We start from the raw sequence: 17,116 nt of genomic DNA on the forward strand, positions 1-17,116 counted from the left end.
AAGATGCTTTAAAGTTTGCAGTTCATTCGACTCTATGTGTGAAGTTAGCGGATGAAAGTTCAGCGGAAAAAAAATTGTTACGTGTTTCTGTTCAATGTCTTGCTGGATTTAAGGAATAATAAAATATTTCAGTTGAAATAAATTGATTATCTGGCAAGTAACATCCTTCAAAATCATGCTCATTAGATAGAGAATTGAATCAACATAGTTCATTTTTTTTTTCTTGGTCGTGATAGAGAAAGTTATAGAATGACCGTATATATAACTCTCCTATATGGTTGACTATAAGAGCTATAGTGAAAAAATGAGGTTTTCTTTTTTTCACATTCTCAATAGCCTTGAAAATGAAAATTTGAGAAAATACTCAAAGTATATCTACTATGGTGTACCGCGACAAATTATAACAAAATTCTATCCCCGCGTAAAAAAATCCTGGGTGTATAGAATTTATTAGTGTTTTCAAAACTGTTTTTCGATGATTATTTATTGAACTATTTATTATAAAATACAAATTCGAAATTTTTCGTTCATACAATAATATCTCAGTACTGAATGGTCCTACAGCAACGTTATAGAAATCAAATGAAAGATAGTTGATAACGTTAATTGGATTTGCTATCTTTTAAAACAGAAAGAAATCGATTTCTCATTTCTTCCCGGTTTTTTGTGCACTACATCTACATACATTGAAATACAAATTTCTCTGTAAAATATTCCGTGTAAATCCATGTAAATTATGCTTCAAAGTGATTTCTATCTGATCTTCATGCGTTGATATTTCATGATTTTGAAGCATTTCTAAAATCGCCTAAAAATTTCGACTTCGCACTCTGTTTGTTCAATTTTTTTTCGAGTTTTTTCGAGTGTCAAAAAGTTGTATTCCCATTTTCGTTAAATTTATTAATTTCCCTCCTACAACTTGTATACATTTTGGCCCGTACCTTTTCTCATACTCTTTTACGGCCAACAAAATTTGGCTGAAAATGGATAAAAGTATTCTCTATCCAATGAGTATTATCTCAAAAATGTTTTTGGCTATAAATTTTCTTAGACCCTATTCCGGCCAATGGAAATTTTGTTAAAGATGGAAAAATATTCTATATCGAATAAGTACTATCTCGAGAATGTGTTTCTGGTCCTTTCAAATAACTTTTTTTTCAATTTTGTGTAAAATAATTAATTTCTTCCATACAAATTGGACCTACAACTTTTCTAATACCCTTTTTCGATTAATAAAATTGTAGCTGGAAGATAGGTAAAAGATTTCTCTATCGAATAACTTCGATAACTGTATTCGAACAATTCTCTAATAAGCAGGATTTAATACCAATTGCTTCGAATGCTCCGAAGTCATAGAGGCAAGCTGTTTTTGAAGTGAAACGTTTCTCGGGAGACAGTTTGTCAAGTGTTGGTCTAAGGTCCCAACAAAGACTAATAGGGTCAAACCTCCTGATCCAAAATTTTCTCACATCGGGAAGGAATTGAGTGTTGCGAATAATTACATTAATCACACACGGATAGTATGGTCTATAACTGGGATTTGGAGGGTTTTGTTATACAATTTTTTGCGCAAATATAATCGAAAAATTGCCATTACAGCCGAACAATGCCGCTATTAAACAAGCGACAAACACAATACAGTAGATTAAGAACCAGAATGCAGATTTTCAGTATTGGTCGTCTCGTTTCCAGGACTTGTACTGAGTGGAAAACCTTTTTATGAAGAGTTTACGTAGAGGAAAAGCAGTATGTTACTGTAAATCAGATCACGACTGCGATTTCGGACGCATGAAAAACCACAAGAAATCTGTTTTGGAAAATATTAGTGAACTGTATGCACAACCGAATTAAAAAAAAATGAAATTCAACCCGCGAAAATATTAATATATTTATATTACAGTCTCATAAGACACAGTACAATTCTTTCGGACTGAATTGATGTAAAAAAGCTAATTGATGTACTAAATGATGTATCAAGACATATACTTAAAACTATTCACAGTTCTTCGTTCGAAAAAATATTACACGCTTCAGCAATTCATCATTATTTGGTAGGAAATAATACTCTTTAGGGAATTATTTATGTATACTGTATAAATAAATATAAATGAGCGTCCTACCTCTATATTCATAGTAAACCATTAGGAGAAACTTTCCAGTAATATACCTAATAATATATGGAATAGTATACCCATACCTCGCTTTACGGCCTAGATACGTTCCACGAAATTTGGCCGCAAAGCGAAAAGCCGTATAAGGAATCAATTATTCCAATACAAATTCATACAAATTCAATCAGATCGTTTCCAAATTTGTTGAATATGTAACATGGTTTATCATTCACAATGCATTTTATTTTTTTTATTTTTATTTCATTTGAATCAAAAATTAAATTAATTAAAATTTATTTCATTTGAATCAAAAATACATACAATACATACAACATACATACAGAAAAACCAATAATAATATATAAACTTCATGTTACATGGAATATATTCATGTACAATAGGGTGCCAATGAAAATGGTCATCTCTAATTTCAAAAAGGTATCTCATAAATAATGTTCACCACCTCGGAAAAAAAAAGTTTGAGTTTTTTGAAAATCGAAAAATTACCCAAGGGAGGAGTAATCGAGAAATCGAGAGAAATCGGGGTTTTCGATTTTTTTTCATGCCTAATGTCTTAAAATTGCATGAAACGTCGAGATATAGTGTCATCTCGAAAAAAAAATTGTCAAAAATCGACACTCTGGGACTAAGATTTTTTTCGGGATACGAGACGAAACGAATGGTTTTGAGCACGAATAAAAATAGTTATCTTGATTTTTCATTCGGAACTTACTGCGAAATGTTGATTTGCACGATAATATATCCTATGCAAAATATTAGCTCATTCGAACTTCATTTATTAGTGTTAAAGACGTTTAAATTTCAGTTTTCTGAAAAAAGAAAGATCACCGAAAATAGGGATTTTCAAAAAAATTGGTTGATGCCAAATGTCTTGAAATTGCATTTACTCGTCGAGATTTAGAGATACCCAGAGTGTTGATTTTGGACAAAAAATTGTTTTTCGAGATGACACCAGATCGAAGTTTCATACAATTTTAAGACATTTGGCATCAAATTTTTTTTTCGAAAACCCCGATTTCCTTTGCACTTTGTGATTTTTCGATGTTCAAAAAACTCAAACTTTGACCGCTTTGCGCCACTCTCCCTTAAGTTCAATTGAGCTGACATTTGGTATAGGGTGTTTTTTCGAGGTGGCCAACACTTTGTATAGGGTAACTTTTTGAAATTTTAGGGTCGATTTTGTCCCATACATTCATTGGCACCCTAATGTACACATACCTAATTTTTCTGTTGCTTGAGTTATTGTCTCGCAAATATTTTTTCACTTCTGTACAAAAGTGATCTTGAATCAATCCTCAATTTTTTTTGCCGTTATAACGAAACATTTTAGGCCCTAAATCGAAAACGTGCCTGAATTGAAGAGAACCGTTATAGCGTAATGCCATATTAAGAGTGGTCGTATAGCGAGGCATGAGTGTAATATGAGAACAACAACGAATTCAATGAGATAATTACCTGAGTTCATTGGAATTTCTGTGGGTCGATCGGAATCTAAATTTATCAAAGTTTTCACATACGAACTATTGAAAATATCAATGACAAATCACATCACATTACAATTAAATCGAAAAAGACGCGACAGACATTCATTCAAAATATGAAAAGAAAATACATTATATTTTTCACATTATTACACTATATTCACGAAGTTATAATCCATAGAATAAAAATTTTACAAGTAGTAAAGTTGTATTTAAAGGATAATCTATCTTATAGACAAGCATCAAACAAAACAATTCCAGTAGAATCATGCAAGTAGCATTTTCACCGATTTTCTCAGAAATCAGAGCATGGTACGAAATTCAAGAAGTTCTGTTCTGTTCCGAATACATCGTACATCTACGAAAATCAACGCATTGAAGCTTTGAGCTTTGAGCTTGAGTGAAAATATTTAAGGTCGTTGTTACAAATAAATTGGTTGAACTGATATTTTTAATCATGTTAAATATCTATGAACTACCGCCTAACATCAATGTCATTGAATTGTGTATCATTTTATTGGGCAATAAATTTGGTTTGAAACGAATATGAGCCAAAGGTATTTTCAATCTCAACAACAAAACCTGATACAATACAAAAATTTACGTTCACAAAATTTAAAAAAAAAATCACACGATGAACGCAAAAAACACACGTTTTTAATGTAGGATAAAAACCATCCAATTGAAAAAATATTAGGTTGGGGAAAAAGTTGTCCGATTTGGGTCAAATATGCACCGTTTTGTTGTAAAAGTTGTTGACATTCTAAAGGTAGCTTCATAATGTCTCTATAATAGAAGTCTTGGTCCTTATTGTCGAAAAACTCTAGCGGTAGATTTTTACTATCTTCCCTTGATCCCAATTTATTATCACACTGGAAATTTTGCAATGCGAGAAAAAGGTGGTAATCGCTTGGTGCCAGGTCCGGACTATATGGTGGATGTTTTAAAACATCCCAATCAAGCTCCTGGAGGTGTGTGTCCTTGTGTAGTCCTGATGGGATAAAACATCTCCTCCGATTCTGGACATTTCTGGGCAGTTACTAGCTCCAAACGGTCCATTTGTTGACAGTAGAGACCTGAGTTTAGTGTATTGCGCTAAAACCAAATAAAAAAAAATATTTTTTTAATTAAAAAAAATGGAAAAAAAATTCAAAAACAAATATAATTCCACATATTTTACTGTTGCAGTATCGACGCTGGAAACACCATTACAATTTCAGTGGACTGGCATGCATTTCCGCCTTTATAAAATGAGTGTACAAGTGTAAAATGTATCGAATTTTCTCTTTGTCGACCTTCATTGTTAATACCCTGTAACTCACAACCCTAATGGAATAAACGGAAAATAGCGGAAGAATTTTTTTTAGTGTGAAATGTCACCTTTACAACAATCCTATACTTGAAATTGCATGATCGATATTACGCGAGATATTGATCACTAAAGCCAGTTATCGAGAAAATAATGAGTAACTTTTACCCCATCCTAATATAAGTGGGAAAATGAAGTGTTACAAAAATCGAACCTTGGCCATAACGAACATTTTGTTCTTTTGAATCGTTACCAACACATCCAACTTCCGAGGGGCATTCAGGATTGTTTACTTTCCGAAGCATATAGTATATTTTTTCATTTATTTTTGCATTTTCAATTGTGAATGGTTCTTAGTATCGATTAAATAAGCAATTATTTGAGAACAGTTTTTATTCGCAACAACCTTAGGCAATGGCGCTCCATACAATTTCGAATGTGTTCAGCATTGACATTTCTCCACTGCCAACAATAAAAGTAACAGAAGTTTTCGTTTTAAAGATAAAGCTTTCCGTTAACTGTGTTGGTTCTTGCGAAAAAAATGCAGTTTTTGTTCATTTTTCGTTTATTCGAACAGCCATTTTCCAGAAAATGGAAAATAGAAAAATAAATCTTGAACATTGAGGTTATTTATGGGGTATTTAGCGTCAATAATCAAAATTACACCAATGGCTTTAGTCAATAAATATTTTTTACAGTCTGACCGTCATTGAGTTAATTAAAAAATAACAAAAAGAGAAGAGTCATGGAAAGTTTTAAAACTCTCAAGAAATATATTCCCGGTTCATACCCAATGATAGACACTCACCGCGACAAACAAAAAATTGGGGAAAATATATCCTGCATATAAGATGCACATATGTACAAAGTTAGCCTTCGTTCTAAGGTTGTAGACCCCGAATCGAAACAATACCGACGGGACCCCAGTTAGAATCTTCAGCGACAGACGCGTCACACTTAAGATGTTCTCAATGCCGCAGTTGATGTTCAGTAAAATAAAAATAGATTACAGCAGATGATTCAAGAAAATTTTGTAATCAACAGATGTTGAGTAGTTTCAAATAATTTTGAGTAGTGATTTTACATAATTTTTAAATGTAACAAAGATTGATTTCAAACTCATCAAAAATAAATTATTTAGATGTTTTGATGAATTCCATTCCATTCACGTATTTCGTAAAGGAATTTTTATTTAGGACCGAGATTTCATCCTTCTTGCGTTCGTGTTATCACTTGAGGATTTTTTTTAACTCTTATTAGCTTGTTTAATTAGATTAAAACTTCATGGATCCATACACCAGCATCCGATTTACTATCATTATCCACCTGATCACATACGGTACTTTTGATATTCATTCGTGAAAAAACGCAAAACTTTAGTGTAGTGTTGAAAAATTTACGAGGTACGTATCCCCCGCGTAAAAAAAACCTGAGTGTATTACGAAATAGAGTCACTAGTATGATAAACTCAGCAAATAGGGATTATCATAACGATATTTTTTCACAACATCAAGCGCCCAAGGAAATGTGGATGCGTCTGAAGTCTCTAGAGGTTTGCAAAGTCACCACCGACACAGTGGATACATTCTCTCCAGATGAAATAAACGACTTTTTCATTGGAAATTTTTCAATGATTTCTGACAGCCTTACTTGCAACAGATCAACTGTCATAGAAAATTCATTCGGCATTCCCTTAATCGAAGAGTGCAGTGTTGTGAATGCAATTCATTCCATTGATTCTAATGCAGTAGGTCGAGATAGTAGGAATACCCATCAAGTTTATTAAATCAATTTTTCCTCTAATCCTCAAACCCATTACTTTTTTGTTCAACCAAATTATAAAAATAATGATCTACCCGGATATCGAAGATTATTCTATTCAAAGAGAAACCTCAAGGAGCTAGTCTCAATGATTTAAGGCCAATAAGCATTTTAAGTTCAATATTAAAGGCTTTTGAATCAATTAGCAAAGCGCAAATTAATTCATTTGTGACTTATTTATAAATTACAAGCCGGTTACCGCAGTGGACACAGTACTAAAACGGCCATGATGAAAATCTGTGACGATATAGGCTTAATTTTGGATGGTTCCGGTACTGTTGTGCTCATTATGCTGGATTTTTCGGATGCATTTGATAGAGTGTCGCACAATAATTTACTTCAAAAATTGAGATTGCAATTTGGCTTCGATCGTAATGCTGTTCAGCTAATTAACTCATACTTGTCGAATCGTTTCCAAACCGTTTTAAGTAACAGCACTTTTTCACAGTTGTTACCAGTAACCAGGTTGCCAGTTACCAGTTACCAGTAACATCCGGAGTGCCACAAGGGTCTGTGCTAGGACCCTTACTTTTCTCACTCTACATCAATGATCTTCCGAACAATCTAAATAATTGCAGAGTTCATCTTTTCGCAGATGACGTTCAAATTTATTTTGATTGTTCCAGCTTATCGAACCAAGATGCTTCGTTTTTAATAAATAGGAACTTATCACTGATCGCAAAGTGGGCAAAAACTAATAAACTTCTGTTGAATGCAGATAAATCACAGGCTATATACATTTCACGATCCCAAAATCAAATTTCCAGTAAACCCCCGGTTGGACACCTACATATTGAAGCAGTGAGGTAAGATCTATGCTTCTTTGCGATCGTTGAAAATGAAGACCTTTTTTCTCCGACCAGCTACTAAATTGCTACTGTTCAAAAGCCTAATATACTCTCATTTTATCTCATGTGATTTCGTTATTCCACAGGCCTCTGCATATGCCTTAGGTAGACTGGAGGTGGCATTGAACTGTTGCGTTCGTTATATTTATAACATCAATCGTTATTTCCACGTTTCACATTTACAACATACATTATTTGAATGTCCTTTAATAAATTTTGGAAAATTGAGAGCTGTTAATTTGATGTTTAATTTACTCAAAAAAACAGAGTCCGTCATATCTACTCAAAATCACGAAACCATTAAGAACACAGCGAGGTATGAAATTTTCCATCTACAGGTGTAGGACATCTCATTATTCAAATTCGTTTTTTATCAGGGGAATCGCCTACTGGAATCAATTACCTCACAATATACAGACCGTCACTTCAGCCATTAAATTCAAGAGAAACTGCATAGAGCACTTTAGATAATTAGAAACAATCGCATTTCAAAACAATCAAATATTATACGATGCACTTTGTATTACCAATTAAAATCTAGAACAAAAAAGGCAGCAACCTTAAGTTTTATGAGCAATATGAAACAAATAAATAAAATAAATAAATAAATAAATCTATTATCTTAAACCAACATAAACCATCGAAAATCTTTGCTCTATTCTTCTATACCCTTATGAAATTCCTGCAATAAGGAATTTTACCGTGGACACAATTTTCACAAAGGGACAATCAACAGAATGGACATAATAGAAGTAATTTATTAGTTTTGTGGGTAAATGAGTAGTTATATTCAAAGATCATATAAACCGGTGAATGGTTGTAGAAAAGAAAAAAAGAAAATTGTGAACAATCATCAGAACAACAACAAAAAAAAAACAAAAACGCATGAATTAAATTTCTTTGAAACTATCCAGAGCAATTTGGATCAATCAGTATTTTTGAGAAGGATCATTTGAGAATACAAATTTGTAAAATCCATCCACTTTCAGTATTGAACTTCTAGAAAATAAGTCGCATAATTCAGTCAGTTACTACAAGTCGGGGTCGATGTCAAACAACACAACTTGAATGTATTCTGAGTGACAAGCTCTAGATTACCACAGTGCAAGTTGGACGAATTTTTTTAACAGATAAAGCTCCCGGCTTGAACGGGAATAAAACCTCCCCTGCATGACATATGTGACGTTAGCCACTCGGGCACAGGAGCACCTGAGTTATATACAGTATTTTTCTTCATATTCCAAAAGTGACTTATTTAAAAAAAAACATGAACATTTCAACAATAAAGTGAAAATACATTGGCAATTTTTGGTACAAGGGAGTTGACATCATGATTTTTGAAAATTTTAATTGAAGGATCATCAGTGTTTAAAATGACACTGCAGCGAAGTTGAAAAAGATATGAATTAGGTGTCAAAGAACGAATTGTAGAGCTGTTTGAGAACTTTAACTTGATTGATAGAAACAATCGGTTGCACAAATCATTAAGAAAAAACTAAAAAACATTAACATTTTTTACTCCTACTTCTATCTTTTATTTCACTGGTAAGCCAGAAGAGTTTTTTTTTAATTTCCCACAGATGGATTTTTGTTTTTTTTTCTAAACATTAGAATAAAAATTCTCAAACCAATATTGATAACCGTCGCCCATTATCAGAACACCAAATACAACATTATTACATTTATACTATGCGTGAATTTTATGCACAGGTGTGTCAATAGGTTCAAAGTTGAAGATAAACTGTTCCTTATTTTTCAAACGAGGAAAATTGCAAGATTTTTTTCATCTTCCTCGAAATTGATTATATCAGTACTTTCAGAGGAACTTTCGAAAATATTATTGGTAACATCCTAAGTTAATCATGTTAGTCAAAAATCGAAACGTTAAAACTTCTAGAAATAAAGTTACAGATTTTTTACCTCCACCAGAGAGGTTTTTATAACTATCTTATAAGAATAAATGAGAATGTTATACATTCTCATTTAAGTGAATCTGCGAGAAAAAGGAAAAATAAATTATGAAAAAACAATTGAGTCAATATTTCTGATTTATTATTAACCGACTTCGCGGACAACGTCACCAGCGGATAATTTTACTCATAAGCGTAAATTTTGCTCAGCTCATATTTGTTATTTGTTGAGAAAAAACAATCTGCCAATACAATGTTGAATTGTATACGCACCTTAAATTGTAAAATATAGGTAGTTAATCTCTTCAGAGTTACAATCTACAAAAGTGAATAGCTTTGCTCCGGTATCATCCACATTTCAAAGGTGACGATTGCGAGGTTACATTGTCATTAATCAATACATGAAGATGCAATATGCAATTTTGTATAGCTTCAAAATAAATTTACTGAAATTTTTTTCTAAGTTACAGAGTACTTTTGTTTAATACTACAAAAAGACTATCAAAAAATCGCACTTTATCCAGACAGATACAAAACAAAATACTTAATTGAACCTTTTTCAAGTTTTTTTGAACAGCATGTTTCATGTTTAAAAAGTGCACATAGATTCGCCGTGCGATCTCATGCTATAATTTGAGATATTCACAATTAAATGCGAAAGGAGTAATTTAAAATTCAATAAAAAAAAAAAATCAAATGAAAGCTGATAAACTTGGTGAAATGATATTGTTATTGACTAGATGGGAATATATTTAAGGGAGGACCCCTGTCTGGAATACCATAAATAGTGAGTTTTCTTGTTTTTTTTACGGATTTTAGGAATAAAATGTTCGGTTTTTGGTTATTATTTACAGTATATTTGAAGATGTATTTTCCATTTTTTGAGTGCACGAATAATCATTATTACGCTGTTGACAACTGGATGCGTAGATGCTTTCTGAAAATAGATTGCTGGTGGTATCAGTTCTGAAGCAAGGGGGGGGGAAGGATCGCGAAACGAATTACAATTAATGTATTAAACTTAAGGACAATATCTAAAGCATTACATAGGAGTTTTGAAAAATTCGAGATATTTCCAAAGTAACGGTCATGTTTGTTAAAAATGAGATTTTTTTCATGAGAAATCGCTGTTATGAAGCTCATTAAAACATGGTTATGAGGCGCCGTGGTGGATATAGATAGTTATTTTTGAAAAGGGTTGATTTGCGAAGATGCATGTGATTTAAGAACAACAAAAAATACTACATTCAATTCTTAATGAAAAACGATATGATGTTTCTAGAAATAATCGTTCTCGAGAAACAATAGATTTTACACTCGACAAAAAATTAGAGGAACAAGGAACAACATTTTTTTTCAGTGATTTTTGAAAGATTCCTCAAGATGGAATACTATTTCGAAGCTTTTAGTTTACTCACAAATGCCTAAAATGAAGGAAGCAAACTGTTGATGAATCAAAAACAAATTGAATTTTTAATGTGTTGGAAAAGAATTAGCAGAATCCTGAGCTCCAAGGATTGAATAGGTATTGAAAATTATTCGGGGTTTTTTCCTTCGAAGGTTTTTAAGACAGGGTTGCTTTTTCCCACATTTTAGTTTGGTTCGTGTTGTCCAACATTTTTTGGAAGTTTACTTTTTTACACTTTCATTTTTGAATATACGGTGTTGTCAAACTCAATTTCAACTTTAGGATCGTGCATTTTGAATGACAATATTTAGTACAACTCTAATACTTCAATTCGAAAGCTGAGGAAAATTTTCACTAAATATTGTCCTCACATTATTCAGTCGGTATCAGAAAAGCACACTAAATAATAGAAATTGAATACTGTATGCGGATATTAGAAAAAAGTTCCGAGTCACGTATGAAATTTTGGAAAAAATATGTTCATTATGGAAAATTGGTTCTATCTCAAGAAAATATAGTCTTATGATAATAATTTTAAAATAGTATAGAATACCAGAACACACTGCACAGAATATCGTGTAAAAACATTTTTTTGTGTTATTTTTCTTGAAAAGTTACAATTTTGCTAAATTTTGAATTTCACCCACTTTTCATAACTTGTTATCAATATCATCGCGAGCCCCACACGGTAACACTAGCCTTAAAACTTTGAGAAATTAAGTCAATATTTTAGTCAAAAAATATGAAAAAAAAAATATTTGAGAGAGTTTGATTGGGATATAAAGATATTGGACATTGAATTCAAATTTTTGATTAGGTTTTTCGAAGGTGTAATCAATTCATATATTTTTTCAGAAAACTCATTGATATTTCCACGACTTTGTGGAATAGTATATTTTAATCCAACGGCTAGCTTTAGAACTAGAATTTTTCCATGAAAATATCTATGATTGTAGATAAGTCCATTCAAAACTTAATTACAATTCAAATTGATCTGGTAAAATAAAAATTATTATTTTGGGTAGCCTCAAACGTATTCAAAAATGTTTAAAAATACGGAGAAGGCGCTACCCCTCGGACGGTTAATTTGGTTTGGAATTGATTTGAATTAGAATATAAAAGCTTATCTATCAGAAATGCAATCTAAAACGTTGCTAGATAAATTTTTTCCATAACGTTGGAATAAAGAATTTAAATAATTGTATACGTTTATAAGCTGTTCGATATTTGAGTTCATTTCTGAGATGAAAAATCGTCAGAACAAATATAAACAATAAATTATTATGATCTCTGAATTCATTGAGTAGAACTTGGGGATTAAGAGTAAAAGTATAGAAAATACACACTCATAAATTTTGTGAACGAGCGAAACCAATTCATCTCGTTGAAATGCCATCAGTCGGACAGGCCGGAAAAAAGGATCCAGCATCCTCTTGTTACAACGATTGCATTACAACTGACGAAGCATTCGCTTCGCGCTTTCGTGCAGCCTTTCGTCAGTGGAATGCAAAGAGCAAAAAATAATGCACTTTTCCGTCCCAACCACCGGATCGTGTCTGAGCCCGAAAACGGATGCATCTCTCACCGGCGTGTCGGTAACGACGACGACGACGACGACGACAACGGTGATGATGACGACAACTGCAACTTCGGGGACGACAAACGCGTCTTCCACTCCAGGATAAAAAAAATCCTTTTTTTTACATCGAGCCTAAATATACACACTTTACAGTGGTAATCATGACTGACTAGATGCCGGAAGAAGGAAGGGGAGCACAGAGAACCACTTCGATGACAGTCATCAAGTCACAGACTGGGGCAGGAGTTTGGGTACGGTGTCGATCTCCTTCTTGGGGCGAGTGTATATTTACTGGTTCACTAGCAGTAAAAGTTTTCCTGGGTGAAAAGGAAATTACTTTTCTCCCTTCGCGCTATATGCTGCTCGGTGCAGTATACAATTCACCTCACGAAGGGGGAAACAGCAATTGCAGTTGCATCACTGCGTTCAGGACACAGGATGTGAATAGCGCACACTGGGACACAAACTCTTGAGTGGTAGAGCTGCAGCTTTTGAAAAGCAGGCTGCATTTTCAAGTTTCGCTTACAGAAAGGGGTTTTCATTTCTTTAATTTTTACGCCAACGCGACTTGGCTAGGCTCACCTGATGTTCGGGATCGTCGGTTGCTCTGGCTGACGATGTGATTCCCGCGGCTGATTCTTCATGAGCTTCCGCGGATCCCTTATTCAATGGGATGCCTTTTCGGCGGCTCTTGCGGGGGCTTATTTTCGTTTTGATTTTTCACAATTATCATAAATCACTAACACACACACACACTGAATGCGGCTTTCAACAGAATTCACCAGTTGTGATTGGGTCACTTCCTTCTATCAACACTTCTTCTGTAACCTTAACACCTTATGAACCTTATCAACACTTCATAGTATTTCTGACACAGTATTAATTTATGGCTGTGATCAATCGGCTAGTCAAACTTGTCACTTGGGATGTGAAGACTGCCACAAGATGCACATTCAGATCGATGACAATTATATAATACACGGACTCAGACACAACACAGACCGAAGAACATGGTATACGGGCAAATAAAGACCGGCACTTTCTACGGTGAACTTCGAGTTTCGATCACTGAAATCTTCATCCACCTTTGCGGTATTTTTGTAAGTCACTCAACTCGGTCACTGTTTCCACCGAAGAATCTTATTACTATGCACTTCAACTTTACACGGTGCTTCCCCGGGAATAATTCGGAACCATAATTGTTATTGTTTGTTATTGAGTTTTACTTTTGCTAGTGTTTCGGTGGATGCATCCACGGAACGATGCACTGATATACTGCTCGATTCAACGCCTGTTGTGTAACTACCGAGATAGCCCTCGAAAAACGCCCGCGTTGCGGTGGCACAAGCTACCCAATTTGATCTGACCTGACAGCTTTCGGTAAAGAAGACTCGCCGTGACAAGCAATCGGAACCTGGAAGGACTCGACCTTACAGTTTGGAAACTCGCGCTGCACTAAATAATAACGGCGACACAACATTACTTTAAATGTACTGTGAATTTTCCCATTTTACTAACGACACACTCCGGGACTCCGCGAATACACGTTGCATATAGTACGGCGCTCTTCCGACGCCTGACTGTATGTAAAAACACTGTAGTTGACGTTGCCAACTACTTCCTCGTTTCGGGTCGCACTCAACTTGGAATCCGATTGGGCGCTCTCATTCACTCGTGCACCAGCACAGGAGCACAACAAAAAAAATGCACATAAACATCGGGAGTACTACACGGAACAATTACAAAAGTTACCAGGAAGGCCAGATGGCAACAGAGGCGGAACTGACGGCACCCATCGGTGCTGCAACCCTATTTACTCACTAACACCACCAAAGGTGGCAATCAAGAGACCATGCAGACATGGAATCAGCAACGGCAGCAGCACCAGCAACTACTCCGAGGTGGTTGTGTTGCAATGCACATGGTCGGTTCCCCATCGTGCAGGCGCCCACTCAAAGCCACCAACAGTAACAGTCTACTGCCGGTCCGCACGGTCCAAAGAGAAAAACAAATTTTACACAACACCATTCTCGGGGAGTGCCACCGACGATGACGCGCCGAGTGCCAGGAAACGATATATCCATTGCATATCGTTCAGGCGCGTACCCCCGAAACGGCCGATTACAGCCGATCCAATGCACCGACTGCACCCGAGCAACCAACGAAGTTGCATTCCCATGCACTTTCGGCATCAACTCGTTAAATTATGGCTCTTCGCGCCGTCACCTTCGCGCCACATCTACTTTACTAACCCTCCGCCATCTGCTCCTGCTCATCCCGGTCTCGGTCCGGTCCAACACAAACAGCGTGCGCTGTCTATTAAAAGTACATATATTTTACTCCGCACATTAGGACCGAGACATGCCACAGCAACTACGGAGTGCATCGGGAGAAACTGTTTACATGCGCAGCAGTCAGACGGAAAGCACTCATCCACCGTCGGGCCACTCAAACTGTCTGCTAACTCCGCCAGGACTCCAGACCTACCTCAACACACAAACGATAACTCATTCACAACATCCACTCATTCTCTCGCACACAACTCAGTCACTCATTTTCTCCGAGTTCCCCCCCTTAAGGATCAATTCAACATAATTTTGCTCCACATCCGAGTTCTCCATCAGTTATCAGCATCGAACACAATTTCCCATCGAACAATCTTTCAACGCTTTTCCCGACGGTGATAGTGAACTGCATTCTTCCCACAAAACATCGCTTACCTGATAACACTTCAATGCTCCACAATCTCGCAGATAAAACACCACTTACAGCAAGCGCTACACCCCGAAACGTCAGACTGGTTGACCCTGAAAAGAGGATATGTTCGGTACTCGTCGTCATCCAATTCAACTGCACTGCCCTTCGTAACTTCGAGCGTTATCAGTAATATATGCACCCCACGCGCGCATTACACAGTTCTCGGCCAACACGGAAGTGCACTCACAGTGGTCCTGTTACACCAACACAGTAACAACACAAGTGCAGAGACTGTGAGTTACATCGAGGACGATGATGATCATGAGTCCGATGATGGCGATGATATTGATTAAGGTGGTGGTGAGTTGCAACCTATTCAAACACACTTTGCACTTCCCAAACTCATCCTACCACGTGGCACGACCGACCGACCCGACGGCGGTGTTATTCTCTTCAGATCGTAACTCGATAGCAAGGAGGAGGGTCGGTTGGGGATAGCCTTGCCAGTGTTTATTTAAAACTCAGGCCGGGAAGGAAGCACAGGCTGCTGTAATATTTGCGTGCATGTGACAAAAAATTGCCATGAGGCTCTAAATGATGGCTATATTTATGGGGGGATTTTTGTTTGCGACCTTCGAATGATAACATGGGTAAATAACCAGCTTACGTTAACTCGATATGTCAGTTACTACGTGTTTGGTTTCTATACAGGGGGCCACCCCATGTAAAATGTAACGCAACATTAAAGGATTTCAAATGCATATTACGCCAAATCGTTATAGCGATATATTTTATACTAAAGACCACGGAGGGCCAAACGGTAGTCCGCGGTCTACCGGTAGCCCGCGTAGATACTCCTAGGTGCCCGCCAGCTGGTCTAGGTGGAGTCACCTCAGAAAGCAATGGATTAAATATCCTTCCACAGTTTTCCGTGATCATTTTATGAGGTGTTCATATTTACCTCAATAAAACATATCAGTTGAAACAGTAGATACTTCTTCATTAAAGTTTCCGTTTTAATATGTTCATTGTTATATTCATAGTTAGTTCATAGTTAGTTAATATTAACACATCCAGTTGTTCGACCATAACTTGTAATAAAGCAGAAAATTGTTGCTAGGAACAATTCAAACAATGTTTTCTTCAATGTTATAATTTGTTAATTGACCAATTGAAAATGCTGGAAACATCCGTAAACAAACACGATTGTTTTTTTTATTAATTCGTTTATTTTTACAGGCTCAGTTACTTAAGTTTAAAGGAGCCGAATTCTTAAATATAATTTTAAAACTATATATATAAACAATTTTCTTACATCTATGGTTAGTAAGGTGGAAAACCGATTACTCGCGGTGTACTCGAGTTTAGGAGGGTGACATATTTTTAGGAGAAGGATGGGATATAAGGAAATTGTAACAATGTTGATGAACACTCATTTCTTAAATCTATTCGTATATCTATAGTGTATTTACATTTCAACTTATTCTACTATTTATAGCGAGGGGACGAATTACCCACAAAGGAAGGAAAGGAGGGTATAAGGATGTAGAGACAATCACACACGAAGATCTATAGCTTTAAGGAAAACATATATATGGGACATGTAATCAAGGTCTAACCGAGCCAACACATCTCTCACCGGCACATTGGGCTAAAAAAAGTTTTCTAAATTCGATCTGGAGACAAGATACAACTCGCACGGCCAAACAACGTGTTCGATGTCGTGGTAACCATGGCCACAAACGCAGAGATTGCTGTCGGCAAGATTAAAACGAAAAAGTAGCGCGTCTAACGAATAGTGATTGGACATGAGTCAGGAAAAGGAGCGAATAAAGTCCCGACTCAAGTCTAGACTTCTGAACCACGGTTTGAGGCTAACCTTAGGGATAATCGAGTGAAACAAAAACACGATTTTGTTTTTATTCATTTTC

At 35.6% G+C, this 17,116-nt stretch overlaps 1 protein-coding gene across 8 annotated transcripts in view; it reads right to left on the reverse strand.

Moving 5' to 3' along the window:
* Positions 1-14,265, reverse strand: part of LOC129761847 (sex determination protein fruitless) — a 717,406-nt gene extending 703,141 nt beyond the window's left edge. For 2 of the 8 annotated variants that reach the window (XM_055759651.1, XM_055759642.1), the window contains exon 1: positions 13,071-14,261. The gene's annotated coding sequence lies outside the window, so the exon portion shown is untranslated. Of the gene's footprint in view, positions 1-13,070 lie in introns of all 8 variants that reach the window. The other 6 variants (XM_055759649.1, XM_055759652.1, XM_055759650.1 and 3 more) reach the window with 6 other exon arrangements.
* Between the last annotated feature and the right edge of the window lie 2,851 nt (positions 14,266-17,116).

This window comes from Toxorhynchites rutilus, chromosome 1, assembly GCF_029784135.1.
Source record: "Toxorhynchites rutilus septentrionalis strain SRP chromosome 1, ASM2978413v1, whole genome shotgun sequence".
NCBI classification, from domain to species: domain Eukaryota; kingdom Metazoa; phylum Arthropoda; class Insecta; order Diptera; family Culicidae; genus Toxorhynchites; species Toxorhynchites rutilus.